Raw genomic sequence first — 16,329 nt, 5'->3', positions numbered from 1 at the left:
CTTTTGTAGTCATGTCCTTGAAACATAATTTTTACTATGCATTTCTATATGTAATTAAAATTATCTTTCTGCCCTCTTTTGTTACTGAGGGAGAAATTAATAACAATTTTATTCTTCACTATCAAACTAGCCAGGAAAAAACATTTTCTCCAAAATTAGTGACAACATTTTCAGCTAATACAGTTAGTGGGTATAGTACATAGAAAACACTGGGCTACTCCATTGACTTTTATCTCAAGTGGATAATTTCTCTGCCCAGGAAATTTCAGAGAGGTGACTCCCGCCCCAGTGTATCTCATGTCTTATACTGCAAAGACTCCCACTAGGGAGCAAATGTTTATAAAAGAATACCATTTTTGTTACATAAAAAAATTACTTATTATTATATTTTATCTTTCTGTACTCTAAATTAAAAACATTTCTGTCAAGAGGAGTATATTTGTTTTCTATGTTGTATTAAAAAAAAAAAAAGCCACAATCTCAGTGGCTTACAACTTCAGTTTCTGTGGTTCAGAAGTCCAGGTGCAGCTTACCTCAGTTCTCTGCTCCAGGGTCTTGTAAAGTTGCAAACTAGGTATTTCCTAGGGTTGCAGTCTCATTGGGGTTTAACTGTGAAGAGATCTGTTTCCAACCTCACTTTAGTTGTTGGAGAATTTATCTCCTTGTGGTTGTAGGACTGAGGGTCCTTTTTTAAGATTTTTTTTTTTTTTTTTTCCTGGCTGTTGCCAGACTGCTCTAAGCTCCTAGAGGCCATCTGCAGTTCCTTGTCACATGGCTCTTCCACACATCCACCCACAACATGACAGGTTACTTCTCCAAACTCAGTAATAGAAAGAGTCTCTTACTTCAGTGGAAGCCTGGTCCCACTTTGGAGAACTTTCAGCTAATTAGTTCACGCCTACCTAAGATAATTTCCCTTTTGATTAATTCAAAAGCACGTACTTTAGGGCCTTAACTGTAACTGCAAAATCCCTTAACCTTTGTCATATTCTATTCTATTCCCAGTTAAGGGGAGGGAAGTAGATAAAGATGTGAACACCAGGAAGTGGAAATTAGGGTTCATTAAGGAACACAGGGTTTATTTGCCATGAGAACTATTTTCATTTCATTTGTATGTTAGAATAGTGCCCATTATTGATCCATTAACAGAAGTTCTGTTTGTCTTATAGGAGAAAATAATTGTAAATGTCTTATCTTGTAAAAGATTAGAGCTTGTGTGTGAAACTTAATAGAGCAATGGCAAAGTGATCTTTGATTTCTCTCCCATTGCATAAGGCTTTTGAAATAACTGAAGTACATAATTGAATTAACTGATGTCCATTTTAAATAGCGTAGCTCTTTTTGTCCATATTATGAAAGTTTCATTCTGCATAACATTTTCTTTCAAGGTGTTTTTTATAAGTGTTTCATGTAATTCCCATTGGTAGTTTGAGAAGTTCTCCATGACTTACAGGTTTAAGTGTGCATATGTATCCTTATATACATATACGTGTGTGTGTGTGTGTGTGTGTGTGCAATCAGTGCATACCTATGTATACTGTTCTGAGTGAATGATGAGATACCTTCCTATGTGTTCTGGGAACAGAGTTAAGCACTTTGTGTATTAGCACATCAGAGCTATACAATAATCATTTCACCTAAGTAATGCTATAACTAATTTTTAAGACAGAAGAACTCACGCTTAGATGAGTTATGCAACTTATGATCGTACTGAACCAAGATGTGTGTAGAATCTGGATTCAAGTTCAGAACTACCTGATGCTAGCTAGCACTTTCATTCTTTACGATTAGACTATAGTAACTCAGAAGCATATATCATTCTCTCCATTTTATGAAGAAGGAAATTGATCTACTTGTCCAAGTTTAAAATGTCTTTCCCACTCACTTGTGGAGTAGTTTGAGGCAAGAACTCTGTCTTGGCACCTTTATATTCTTGTCCTAGCATATAACAGTCAATGTAGTATAGCCTGAAGTTGACCTAGGTCAAGACTTCAATCCAGCTCACCTGCTTTCAAGATCTTTCTATTTTCCCCTCCCAATCAATGTCTTTCCAAACCTAGCCCTTACTGTAGTAAAATGTTCTCTTGAATAACCTGTAATTCGTCCAGTGGATCAGGATTCAAATCTTTTTAATAGACTGGCTCTGCAAGCATGTTAAAGGGATTAATGGGTTTTGTGCAGAGAGTTTTCTGGGTGAATAAACTATTTTGTGAATAATTTAGGAAGCACATTAATTGCTTGGGCCTGTGTGAATAGTACTTCAGCTGAGCAAATGGTGCACCTGTGGCCTCCAATGTAATTAACTTCCCAAATATGGCTGACTCATCTCTCTGGCAAGATCATTGATAAAATGATCTGAATCATTATGAAGGACAATTGATAAAATGCAAACAGATCAAAATGTAAGAAAACATTCTGAACTAAAGGAAGTGACCTTCCATGAAGTTCAAGTTCTCTAAGAAAATTCAGTGATTAATCTAAGATTGTTTCACACGTGATTAAGAACAAGGCACAGAACTGTCACCTAGGGCATATGATGTGATTACCTTGAAAAAGAGATAAAGAATCACCATTTTGTTACTAAGTTTTTTTAAAAATTATTATTTTTAGTATTTTCTGTTAGCTGGCATAGCTATTCATACTCAAGCAGAGAATTAAGGGATTCAATTTACTAATAATCAAAAGCAACATTCTAACATCAGATTTACAACGATAAACATTTTCCTATTAGTTTCATATTCTAGTAGCCAGAACTAGCTAGGCTTTTTTTTTTTTTTCTTCAAACTTTCAACAAATTAAAAACATCCTTTTACTGGTAAAGGTCCTGAAAGCAGTGCATACTTGTCTTGATAGAATTACGGCACATATCCCAACTGCTGCTCACACCTTCCCCCAGAAACTTGAATGCTGGCATTCTCTCCAATTTGCACTAAAATTAAAACTGCTTAGAGCTACCTTGTACATCTCCACTGAAATTTATTTTTATTTTCATTGTGAAATCTTACCTAAATTCACCATTTTTTATATATACATGAAGCCCTGAAGCATAGAAGCTTCCTTCAAATTCTTATTTAGCTACAAATGTGACTAATTTTACCCTTTCCTATTTTTATTGATTACTTAAATAGAATAGTGCAGTATCATTGCTAGTGAATCAACACTCTGTGAGAATGAGATGAGTCAGCATAATCATGTGCTACACCACTTTATTGATTAGTAAGCCAAGGTAAAGAGAAGCAGTGACTTTCCCAATGTCAAACACATCAGCCAAAGGACACCTTGAAAACCCTGAGTCCATAAATTGCCATCCAGTTGCTTAATGTGCTGAGTCAAACTGCTTCTCTTTTAAAATCTGAAATTAGTTTTCCACATATTTCTATATGTAACAGTAGCAGAGTTAGAACCTGCTGTATTCTCATGGGATAGATTTTTAACATGATGATGATGAAGATGCCAGACATACTGGTGAAATCTCAGAAGAAACACTTTATATCAACTATAAAAACTTACACTCTACAATGTTTTTCTAATTTTAGAAGGCACGAGTTTCCACATTAGGGGCTACTAAATGGTGTGAGAGAAGGAAGAGGAAGGAATAAAAGGAGATGAGAGTAAGGGATGAGAGGTTACTATCCTCTCCTTATACCTTTTTAATGAGAGGTGCTCTTAAAGTAAGTAAGGAAGTTTCCCATGGGAACTCTTTTGATAAAGAGCTCCTATGCCAAGAAAATGTTTGCAAACTACAAATGCACACTGAGCTACAATATCTTTTACCTTTTATGCTGACGTCTTGAAACTTGTATATCATTTTTATAGATCTAGAGACTATGGGGATCAAGGGAGAATTCAATCTGCAGATTATAATAAAAAAGATTTTGTAACAGAGAGTTTCTTATGAAAACACACAACGCTGCTTTTAAATTTGTACTAACAGATACATTGATGACCTACACAAATTTTAAATTTGAGCAGCCAATGGAAAAGAATCCCCTAAAGCTCTCTACACGTTAGTATCCATCCAACTGTGTTTCAGGAAATCAATGTTATTTATTTTCTTATTTTTTTTTGAAATCAATGTGATTAAAAGAAAACAGTAGTTATAACCCTAAATTAAAGTCACCATGCTAAAATCTGAGCCTTAGAGAGAAGATTGTAGGCATCCATTCAGTCAATTCATCAATATCAAAGGAACACCTACTGAGCACTTAATGTGAAATAAGGTGCCATTCTATATTCCAGGGAATGGACATGAGCAACTATAGAACTCCTAACTTCATAGAATTTAGATTGTGTGGGGACAGCAGGCAGAAAATTGGGAAGTAGGTAAGGCAGACACTAAACAAGCTTTCTTTATAATAACTAGGATGGTCAATATTAGCTTCATAATCAAGGAGCATATATCAAGCAGCCTTCAACAACCTGATAACAACACAAGTCTTATGAAGACCCACATTGTTAGCAACAAAGGGTAGCACCTCAAAGTTGATGAAACTTGTTGCGCTGGAAAGCTCTTCATCCACAGTAACCCGAGCTTCACTTGCAATTACATTCTCTATACTTTTTATTCGCTTTGCCTAAGCCACTAGTTTAGTTCCTTATATACAGTATATGGTCAATGAACTTTTGTTAAATATGTGAATAAATTAATGTGAAATAATGACAAAGCTTATGTCCAGTCTTTCCTAATAAGCTAATACTTTTCCCACGGTTAATTAATTAGAATAATATGTCGTCTTTTTCGTATATGCTATCAGGAAGCTCACACTGGCATTTTGGTTCAACAGCTGCAATTTGCCTAATAAGACTTTCAGGCTTTTTGTTTTTCTCACTCCATTTACTTCTTGACATTTTTTTCTGTCTTATATTGTTTGATTTTGGCCTTAGTCTTTCTTCACGTTTTAAGTAAGCAGAATTAAATAACTGTTGAAAAGAGACAAGTTCAAATCAATATTATTATTTAGGAATCACAGAGAGTAGAAAACAAAAAATGGTACATAGTGTTTTATCCCCAAGCATGTCTTTTTTTTTTTTTTTCCTTGTCAGAAAATAAGTTAGGAGTTTTAGGTTTGCCACCAGGGGAGGGAGAAAATATATAAATTATATACTTATACAAAAGCTTTGTTTTCCTAATTATAAGAACAAAAGAAAACATCATTATTGTGGAAATATAAGAAAAAGAAAGGAAATTAATATGTACTATTGCTAATGCTTTCGGTGTATTTCTTTCTGTTATATGGAAGAAGAAAGAGATATATGTATTGAATTATATTGTTAATAACAGTTTGCAACCAGATAACTTTGCACCGAAGTCTTTAAAACTTCGTAAAACACTGCTCTTAGTGGCTGCACCTCATCCTAGTTTATTGAATACTCTCCTTATTATTGTCCATTTATGCTGTCTTAATCATCAAAACATGATTAAGCCTATGTATAATGATATACCTGAATTTTGCCTAAATCTTGTTTTCTTTCCTTTGGACTTCTTTTGGAATTATACGGCCAAAGCATATGGGGTTTTATGAAGAAAATTTTCCAGATGAAATATCTTTTCACATATCTCTCATTGTCTTATCACTCTCCTATCCTCAGGATGGATTTCCATTTGTCAAGGTCTAACATCTACTGCCCTGAGACATTATTGAAATAATGAAGAGAAACATGGTGATGCCCTTATTGTTTTTTGGAATACTATGCTTTACCAAGTTACTGGATTGTGCCAGCATTTGTTCTTACAACAGCGTATTGATAAATTATATTTAGCATAAGATCAACATTTCCCAACAAATGCAGAGCCCTTTTTCATATGCATTGCCCTGTGTTTTATTGAGTGCCTTCCTTAATTACAGAGCTGGAGAATTTAAGGTTCATTCAAGAATGAGTGCTTTTTAAATGTTCAGTTTTGTATGGTAGCAGCAGTTTTGTGCTTATTTCACACCCTACTTCAGAACGTCCCAGAGTGTTGTCAGCTCATTCAATCACTTATTCTTCTTTTGGTCATTTAACAAATACGTATTTACCTCCTACATGTACCAGTATCTTTTATATGTACTTGGCTACAGTTGTGAAAAATAAATAAACAAACAGTCAATTATGTGAAAGAGTTTGTAAGTTTTGTATAAAATGTACTCAAAGAGCAATTTTAAAATAATTATAGAAAATAACAATGCCCTTTGGAGAATATTTTAAAAACAGAATAATAGGAACAATAATAAAATTAGTGTGATTAAATATTACATCTCCTTGTCACTACCAAAGCCAGAAACAGGTCTAATTTGAAACAGAAAGATTATGAAGAGTCTATAAGGACTAGTGTATTAGTCCATTCTCATGCTGTTAATAAAGACATACCCGAGACTGGGTAATTTATAAAGGAAAAGAGGTTTAATGGTGTATTAGTCCATTTTTCACGCTGCTGATAAAGACATACCTGAGACTGGGCAATTTATGAAAGAAAGAGGTTTAATGGACTTATAGTTCTACACAGCTGGGGAGGCCTCACAAGCATGGCGGAAGGCAAGGAGATACAAGTCATCTCTTACCTAGATGGCAGCAGGCAGAGAAAGAGCTTATGCAGGGAAACTCCTGTTTTCAAAACCATCAGGTCTCATGAGACACATTCACTATCATGAAAATAGCACAAGAAAGACCCACCCCCATAATTCAATCACTTCCCACTGAATTTCTCCCACGACCCAGGACACATGGGAATTGTGAAAGTTATAATTCAAGATGAGATTTGAGTGGGGACACAGCCAAACCATATCATTCCGCCCCTGGCCCCTCCCAAATATCATGTCCTCACATATCAAAATCAATCATGGTTTCGCAACAGTCTCCCAAAGTCTTAATTCATTTTAGCACTAACTCAAAAGTCCATAGTCCAATATCTTATCTGAGACAAGGCTAGTCCCTTCCACCTATGCGCATGTAAAATCAAAAGCAAGTTAGTTGCTTCCTAGACACAATGGGGGTACAGGCATTGGGTATATACAGCCATTCCAAATGGTAGAAATTGGCCAGAACAAAGGGGCTAAAGGCCTCATGCAAGTCCAAAATACAGCAGGGCAGTCAAATCTTAAAACTCCAAAATGATCTCCTTTGACTCCATGTCTCGCACCTTGGTCACACTGATGCAGGAATTGGGTTCCCATGGTCTTGGGTGGCTCTGGCCCTGTGGCTTTGCAAGTTACAATCTCCCTCCAGGCTGCTTTTTCGTGTGCAGCACCGGTTTTAAGCACCTCACTTCACTATACAAATAGAATATTTTTTCAGGATTAAATATTTCTGATTGTTTAACACAGTAAGTTAGATCAGGAGGTATTAAGTTGAAAATCTTCTGAGGTAGACATGGAGATTTGTTATCCAGATTTCATTTCAAGGGAGAACTTGCTGCAGCTGTCTAAGGTAAATGTCTTAAACCCCATACTAGAGGGGTCAGTTTCTGAAGTATCTAAAGTGTCTTGATATACTAGATTTGCATCTCTAAGAAAATACTCATTGCAGATATTAAATAGTGTTACATGGATGAAATACAGCTTTCTGAATTTTATAAAAGCTTACAAATGGGCTGAAATAAACAATTCCTAATTCCACAAAATAGCACATGTAAAGCACTCTTCTGAGTGCCTGAACATGGAAGGTTATTTCAATCACTGGGTAAATAATTTCCAGGTTACACGTCCTGCCTGCAGTCAGTATTGAGGATGCAAAGATAAATGTCAGGCACAGCAAGCAAGGAATGAATGCATAGAGAAGTAACAAGACTAACATCTATGTGTGCCCAAGACGTATTATTTAGAACTGAAAGGCAGAGAAATGTAAAGGAGGGTTTCATATCCCCTAAGGTTTCAAGTTCCTGTGCTCAAGGATATAGCTAGAGAGCACTACCCCACAGAAATCAAGAAATGATAACAAAAGCAATACATAGTACCATCTCTGCAGATTACTAGGAAGAGAATTCCCAATTTTTTCAATCTGTGCAATTCTTTTTCCCACAGACCTTGTTCTCCTAAAACAGAAGCACATTACAAACTAATCATTTAAATAAGTCACTCTGATGTCTTGCTGACACAGGAGAGGATTTGTGTACATTTTCAAATTGTTCTTTTTTGTTTCTGATAGGGACAAGATAATGTGCCAGCATTGTGTCCTGACAAAGAAATCTAAATCCATTCAAAGGCATAAAAAATTTGAATGCCAGATCCAGATGAGGCATGACAGTGTTTGGTAAATCTGTAAATAGACAAAGATTTAGATTATACAACCCACTATTCAGAACTAGCTACATAAATTGTGGGGAACATCACAAAATGAAAATGTGGACACCTTTGTTCAAAAATGGTTAAGAATTTCAAGATGTCAATAGGAGAGCATTAAACCAAGTGCAGAGTCCTAAGTATGGAGCCATAAGCTTGGGAAGCTGCACTGCCACTGTCCTTCCCATCCATTAGTGGAAAAACCAAGTCTATTTTGTCTAAACACATGGGGACTGACATAGAATAGGCACTCAGTAAATATCTGCTAAATAAATAAATATGCTGACTGTAATTTATACTTTACCTATCATATCCAACTTACTAATGAAGTGGGTGGGGGGCACGTTTAGATGGCATCATCTGAATAATGAAGCCTGAATTTTCCATTCTTCTTTAGACTGGGGGCTTTCAAGTTGTCCTAGTGCCAGTCTATTCTGATCTTACTTATCTCTTATTTTCCATCCTTATTTTGTAGCCAATTCAGAATATATCACACAATTACATGTGTATGTATTATACTTGATACATAGTCCATATGTTTTTATAAAATAGATGGACTACAAAAAAACAGAAACACTAACAACTTTAGAATTAGGACAATATAGAAGAAAATATAAGACCAGAGAAAAAGGTAATATGCAGGAATGAAGTCTGTAAGATCCAATATGGTAAATAAACTAATACATAAAATTGGCTCTGAGATTCCCAAAAAGCAAAACAAAGAAAGTTTTTATTAGCTAAACACTTTTTATTGTTTATAGAAATAAAGTTGTAGTAAATGTATTAAATAAACAGGACTTGTAGGTTTACTTATAAACAATATGTTGTTTTGTTTTGTTTTGTTTTTCTGTGAGGAAAATTATTTCTTTTCCGCTGAATGGAAATTAGGACATGTCTCAGTAATTTTGAAACACAACTACGTGATAAAAGGTCCTCCAGTCAGTCATTTAAATGTCTAGTCTAGTAATTTAAATGCCTAAAGGAGTTAATATGTTAAACCTTCTCAAAGTTATAGCTATGCCCCTCACCATTCTGCACAAACCATAGGCTAACCCCATGCAGTGGGAAGGAGGTCACAGTTGCCTTCTGCTCTCTTTCTTCACCTGTATGGTGTTTTTCTCTCTTCTCAATCATGCTAATAATGGCATGATTGGTCATTGATTCTTCCAGACTGTGTTACCCTTAGACTCAGGTATGAGAGCTCTTACCCTTGACCCCATGCTTTTGAGAGGCTCGTGTTGGCTGTCTTCTTATCCTGCTCTGTCACATGGGACAGAGAAATCATGCAGATCAAGGAAAACACACATTTTCAGAACTGACTGTCTTCTAGCCCCACTATAATTGGAATACCTACGATCCTGGCATTCTTTGCCCAAGTGACGCCAGCCCTGATTCCATGTTCTATACAGTGCTCCTCTCTGGGGTTTGCCCTCCCAAGTACAGGGCTGCTCTGTTGGTGTGAACACCTTTGGCTTGATGGGTGGCCAAGAACCAGCTGTTGCTGGCACTATGTATGAAACTTGGACATCACGTGGTGCTGAAGGAAGCTGGAGTAAGAAAAGTAGGGAGACAGACTACAAGCTCTTCCAAGGGTCAGGAGGCCAACAGTGAGCTCTCTATATGCTGTTGATTTCCAGCATTGGACTAAAAAGGATCTAAAAATCTTAAATTCAACTCTAGCCTTGCAGATATTTAGGAAGGCATTATTTGTCATGTAAGAGAATAGAGCATTGTTTTTTTAAAGAGAGAGAGAGAGAGGGTGTTTAATTCATAGCTAAATCTTTAGACGTAGGATGTTGCTTGGGTCCCTCAAACAGTAGGGGTAAATCTGGCTCCAAGGTCAGTTGAAATAGGTGTACTAGAGAAAAGGAAAAACAACGAAGGGTTTCTTACTTGACTAAAACAGTAATTTTATATCAAGCTCTGTGATTCTTTCTCACGGGTGTTTCAAAATGACAGATTTTCTTGTGGGACAATTTGTGAGTTCTCAGAACCTTTGCATCACTGGGTAAAGGACAGATATGTGATGAACAGTATGTGTATATTTCCAGTTAAGAAATAGTTGGGTTACTTTGCCCCTCTAGATGTTCTTGGTCAATCTCTAATACAGCTCCATATTAGCTCTCTGTTATAGGTGGTCTACATCTGGTCCACAGTAAACTTTCATATATATTTTGCTCTGACAACATCTGGATTAACATGGCCATCTCTCTGCTGTTTCATGACAGAACAATTAGCCTTTCAGTCTCTTGTCCTTCAGATTTCCTTGGCTAGGTAAAACTCCAGTAGACTTTTGCTTCCACATTTCCGGAGAAACATTTATTTCTCCCAGAGGTCTCCTTAAAGTTTTCCTTTTTTGAATTGAGATGAAGGGAAAAACTCACTAATGGAATAGGGTTTCTTACAAACTCTCTCAAAAGAATTATCCTTTACCATTTAACTTCCCAACCTCTTCATATCCTCAATGTGATGAGGGAGTTAAGAGTTGTGAAACAGACTTAAAAAAAATTTATTCTGTAAGTCATCCCTTGCGATCTTGAACTTCAATTTAATATGGGATATATATTGTATTGGGACTTCACTTGAAATTGAGAATGAAATAATTGCATTTAAGTTTTTTTTCTTTTAAAAATGCATAAGCCTGATTTTTCAGGAGAAACAAACATTTTTGTCTGACCCTAAAGTCTAAAAATAGAACACAGTTTTTCATACAAGGGATTGTATGGTCAGTAAAAATGACAGTGATTTTAATAATAGCAGCTAACATTTAGCCAAATACATCTTGTAAAAGTACAAATCAGAAGAAATTTTTAGAAGTCTAAATGTATACCCTGTTGTGTAAAAACAGGAGTTAGTTCATGAAAGGTGGTGGTATGGGAAGTCAGTAAAGCCCTGGAAGTTCTTTACAAATTTTGTGTCTAAATGTTTATGTGTATTTTCTGAGCAAAGGGCCTTTTGCTTTGGATCAAATGGATAAAAACCTCAAATAAAAAGATGTCAGGATCAGCATTGCTTATATAAATTATGGAGCCTCACCATAATTCCTAGCAGATGAAATGGTCATCAATAAAAATAGTCAAAAGATCAATAGATGTCAGAAGTGATTGGAGCTAAATTTCTGCCTCTTTTTGTAAGGTGAGTTTGCACTTTTGACTTACTTGTGAAAGTTATTACAACTTTGAATGCTCAGTTGCTAAGCAGAAACCCTAAATCAATATTTACTATGTCCTAGGAATCACTTCTTTCTCTCTCTCTCAAATATTCTAGTTGATTTTGATAAATAAATAGGTTTAAGAACTACTCTTTTAGAGTCCTATTTCTCAATTGTATAGAGTAGGTAAAAGAAAAAGCAACAGAATTACTAAAATACCAAGAGAACTTTTTAAAATTATACCCATTGATCCCCTTCCTCTACCAACAGATGAAAAAGGCACTCTAAGAAGATCAGTTAAGGGCCAATAATAAAATTTTAAACCAGAGTATATAGGGACGTAAGGCGATGAGAATGGGAAAGAAAGGATGTGTATTCAAGATTTTATTTACAGTGTTATTAATCTTAGAAATTAAAATTTCAATATCTGTAACATCCCACTATATAACCCTAGTGCCAGAGATAATGCATTCAAATTAGATAGAATATTTGAAAATAAACATTGACTTCAAAAGCTCTTATGTCTGTGAATTTAAAGGGACATTTTTGAAAGGCATTTAAAAAATCAGTGGTATCCTGAAATTTTCCATTTTGAAAGGCCCACTTAGATAGATTTAACATGATAATGTTTACTCTTATACATTAACTAAACAAATCTATTTTGTACATTCATGAGGTATTTCACTATTTCTGAACATTTTATATACTTTTAAACAATTATTCTTTTTATGCATTCAGATACTCCCATAAAGACATCAAGAAGTTTTCCTACTAACGATTATCAATATTTCTACTCAGAGATAATAAGTGTAGTATAATTAACTGGAGTGTATTTAAAGTCTAACATCGTGCACTTAGAATAATATTGAAAATTCTCCTCCCTTGACTTTAATAACATTTTTATTCATCCCTCTGATCTTATTTCAAATTGAACCTTTTTCTGTTACAACAGTATTAATTCTACCAGTCACTAGAAGTCTACTCATGGTCTGTAAAGTGTAAAAAACTCTCTTTGTAAAAGATACTTCAGGATTTCATTCCATATGTCATGGACATCTATGTGATATTTCAAATCAAGTGGTTCTCAACCACCCATAAAAATCTGATTCATACAGACATATCATCATAAACAAGTATATGTAAGCCTGGCGCTTGCTTTCTTGTTTTATCACACTGAAAACTACTTAAAATGGATGATTAGAGGAATTGCATACATTCTCCTTAGACGAATGATTCAATTGCCATCAAAAGTAGAGGGCTAGCCAGATGAAAAACATTTTAATAGGAGAAAAATTCTAATAGTTCATTAGATGAATATTAAGTGCATAAAAATATGTCACTATGATATAAATTCTGAACTCCCACCAAAATTTTTCACTCTTCTATAGTCAGTCATGCTCACTGTCTTTGGACCCAATATGTCCTTATTAGGGATGGAAATAAGGGGTGGAGTGATGGAGTGGGAGGGGGTGAATTGTATGATCTAAGGTGTTATCCTCTCCTCTGATTCCTAAACCTCATGCATATTTAGAAGCCGCAGAGACCTAGTTGTGGCCCCTGAGTTGTTCTAGTCGCCCTAGGAAAGTGGTTGGCTTCACACATACGACAAGTTGCTTGAAGGCTGAATTCCCTAGATGATAAAGCCAAAATCATAGAGTGGGGATAGACCAAACCAAAAACACTTGGTTCTCTCTAGTTAAATATTTCATGCCTAATCTGTTGTAGCTTATTCTATGGAAATAAAAAAAATATTTATTTCTAGGTTGAGCTTCTTTTATTTCTGGAGAAAGCATTTCAGGTACTTGTTCCTTGACTTGTGGTATTTGAAATATGAATTCTGAATTCATGGCTTATCAATACAAACACATTGACTTTCACAGAGGTTGACTGGTGTATTCTAGTACAGGAGTAGAAACATTTACTTACATTGTGTTCACAGCTGATAAACTGCAGTTGCTAACAGTTTGTTAATTAAATCTTAGTTAAGCTTTGTCCTTCCTGCTTGAAAACAGGAACTCTTAATATTTGAGGCTGCAATTTGCATGCATCAGTCAACACAAATGCTGAACAAAGTGCTTGTTTAGGTAATAAGATAAGGAGGTGCCCTCTCCACATTTCAGCTCTGACCGCCTGAGAAGCAACATTTCCCAAGATTCCCAGCTGCTGCTTGTTCAGGCAGCTCTGTGGTTTGCGCTGCATATTAATTTCTGTCCGACACGGGAATTCAATTTGTACTGTACATTTCATTTCTTCACAGATTTAGATTTATTTCATGTTCTCTGCTTTTAATTAACTCTCTGGCACAGCTGCTGGACAGGATAGAAAAACTCATTGCTCTCCCTGTGTTATGAGTACACCACCAATCATTTGCCACTTAGATGGTGGTGCAGGAGCTATCAGTTTCTATGGCAACCAGAGCCGTGGTGATTGATTCCTTGCCAGTATGGCATCACCACAGGGAGTGCAGCTTGTGATTTTTGTATGCTCGCAACATCCATCTAATTAAAACAGGATTATGGAATCATCCCAGTATATGTTCAGCAACTACACTGCATTCCATTTATGTAAATGTCAACACTATTAAATACAGTGATCAGAAGATGTTTATAAAGAAATACTTGCTTTAGTCTTCAGTTGTGCACTGGGAAGTGAGGGCTCAACCACCTGGTTTTGGCCATTATATTCTCTTAAATGGTAGCCTTCAACCAGGCACAGTCATTTTGTATTTGAAAATCATATGAAGCAAAGCCAAACTGTTACATTTCAATTGATGCAATGCTTGCTAACTCTAGAATGCAATACTAAGCCTGACTTGGAAATTGGCTAATTAATTTAGTGTGTATGAATTATTTATTCATCAAAAGCTCTTAATTCACGTGATTGATTTCTCTTTCATTGGCCTCCCTTGAGAGCAGAACATCCTTCTGCTCTCATGATTTCCTTCTCACAGAGCATTCCTCAAGTCCTTTAACAGTTGCTTGGGATTTGGGGAAAGCTTACCTATCAGGTGAGATAAAAGATGCAGTCTTCACCGTTGTGCATGGAGACTCCAGATGAAAAAGGCAGCTCAGGGATTCATGAAGGGCTAAATGAGTAGGCAAGTCCTTCAGAGAATTGTGAGCTGTATAGGCAAAATAAAAAAAAAGGACAGAGGGTGACAGATCAGTTAGCAGTGTTGTCTTATACATCAGAGTTTTTGCTGGATAAGACTGACAAAATATTCTGTTAACACGAAAAATGACAGTCTGCACTCCTAATGGCTTCATATCCCTGTGCATTTCATTTTCTAATGTATTTCTATGTTATAGAAGCTGCCACTGTGACATATATAAGTATGTGCTGTATAGTATGTGTATTCGTTGTCAAAACTCTATTCATTTTACAGAATTTTTTCCCTTGCCTTCACATATGTTATATGAAGAAATTGCACATTCAAATGATACTGTCAGAGATACTTCTGGTAAAATTTTAATTATTAGTACTCTACTTCCCAAAAGTTTCATGACATTTCAAAGTTCTCATGAAATGACAGTAAAATTACTCCCAAAGCAGGAAATTCATAAAATGACAAAAATCTATAAAACATTTTGACTATGGAAAGAAAAGGGATTCTAATATCAGTTAGGATGTGATGATTGGCTGACACAAAACTGATGGAAAGAGGAGTGCTTCATTGAATGTAGCTTTTAAAATACATACTGTTTTTCAGTTGTGGTATCACCAAGGGTATGTAACTAAATAGTGGGTACAATTCACAGTATTTTCTTCGTCTGGGGCACACAGTTTATATTGCATGTATGTATCTACTCTAGACATTAGCAAGTCACACTTAGAGTCACAATATATGCCATTCTGCCAGGCATGGTGGCTCATGCCTGTAATCCCAGCACTTCAGGAGGCTGAGGCTGGCAGATCACAAGGTCAAGAAATCAAGACCATCCTGGCCAACATGGTGAGACCCCATCTCTATTAAAAATACAAACATTAGGTGGGCGTGGTGGCACTGGCCTGTAGTCCCAGCTACTCGGGGGGAGAATCACTTGAACCAAGGAGGCGGAGGTTGCAGTGAGCAGAGATCACGCCATTGCACTCCAGCCTGGAGACAGAGTGAGACTCCATCTCAAAAGAAAAAGAAATATGCCATTCATTGCTACTTTCGTTAAGTAGTGAAGGTGATGAGCATGCATTTTATCAACAATGGTAGCATCATTCATCCATCATAATGTCTACTGTCCTTTCAGATATTTATGCTACCACCAGTACTCCCTTTGAGCCCCTCAAAAACATTAGCTCACACAAATAAACCCAAGATATTTTTGAGTATTTCTTTTTTGAAAGGGAAGAATTACATATTACACAATGCAAGATATTTTAGAATAATTTTGAGGGATTTTTCCAAGTAATGTGACCAAGAAATTAAACTCATTAGCTAATTATTTTTGCTTATTTAACCTAAAAAATCCGTGCTTCCCTTAAATTTTCCTTTTTTAAAATGAAGTAGCATGTTCTGTACTACAAAAATAAAAAGAATATTTAAGAAATTTGTATTGCTTAATTTGTATAAATGCTAGATATCTTCATTGAATACTGGACTGATAAAAATATAGGGCTGGGCGCGGTGGCTCACCTGTAATCCCAGCACTTTGGGAGGCCAAGATGGGCAGATCACGAGGTCAGGAATTCGAAACTAGCCTGGCCAGCATGGTGAAACCCCATCGCTACTAAAAATACAAAAATTAGCAGGGTATGGTGGCACGTGCCTGTAATCTCAGCTACTCAGGAGGCTGAGGGAGGAGAATTGCTTGAACCTGGGAGGTGGAGGTTGTGGTGAGCTGAGATTGCACCACTGCACTCCAGTCTAAGCATCAGAGCAAGACTCCGTTAAAAATATATATATATACACGTATATATATATAATATATG

The 16,329-nt window shown here is 36.0% G+C and overlaps 1 long non-coding RNA gene across 1 annotated transcript in view; it reads right to left on the bottom strand.

Moving 5' to 3' along the window:
- Positions 1-16,329, bottom strand: part of LOC123569138 (uncharacterized) — a 581,101-nt gene that overhangs the window by 131,802 nt on the left and 432,970 nt on the right. Inside the window, exon 3 of the long non-coding RNA XR_006692686.2 lies at positions 14,407-14,527. This is a non-coding gene — a long non-coding RNA (uncharacterized lncRNA). The remainder of the gene's footprint in view (positions 1-14,406; positions 14,528-16,329) is intronic.

This window comes from Macaca fascicularis, chromosome 15 (assembly GCF_037993035.2).
Source record: "Macaca fascicularis isolate 582-1 chromosome 15, T2T-MFA8v1.1".
Lineage (NCBI taxonomy): Eukaryota > Metazoa > Chordata > Mammalia > Primates > Cercopithecidae > Macaca > Macaca fascicularis.
The sequence above is the reverse complement of the archived record's forward strand: the minus strand, read 5'-3'. Positions and strand labels throughout refer to the sequence as shown.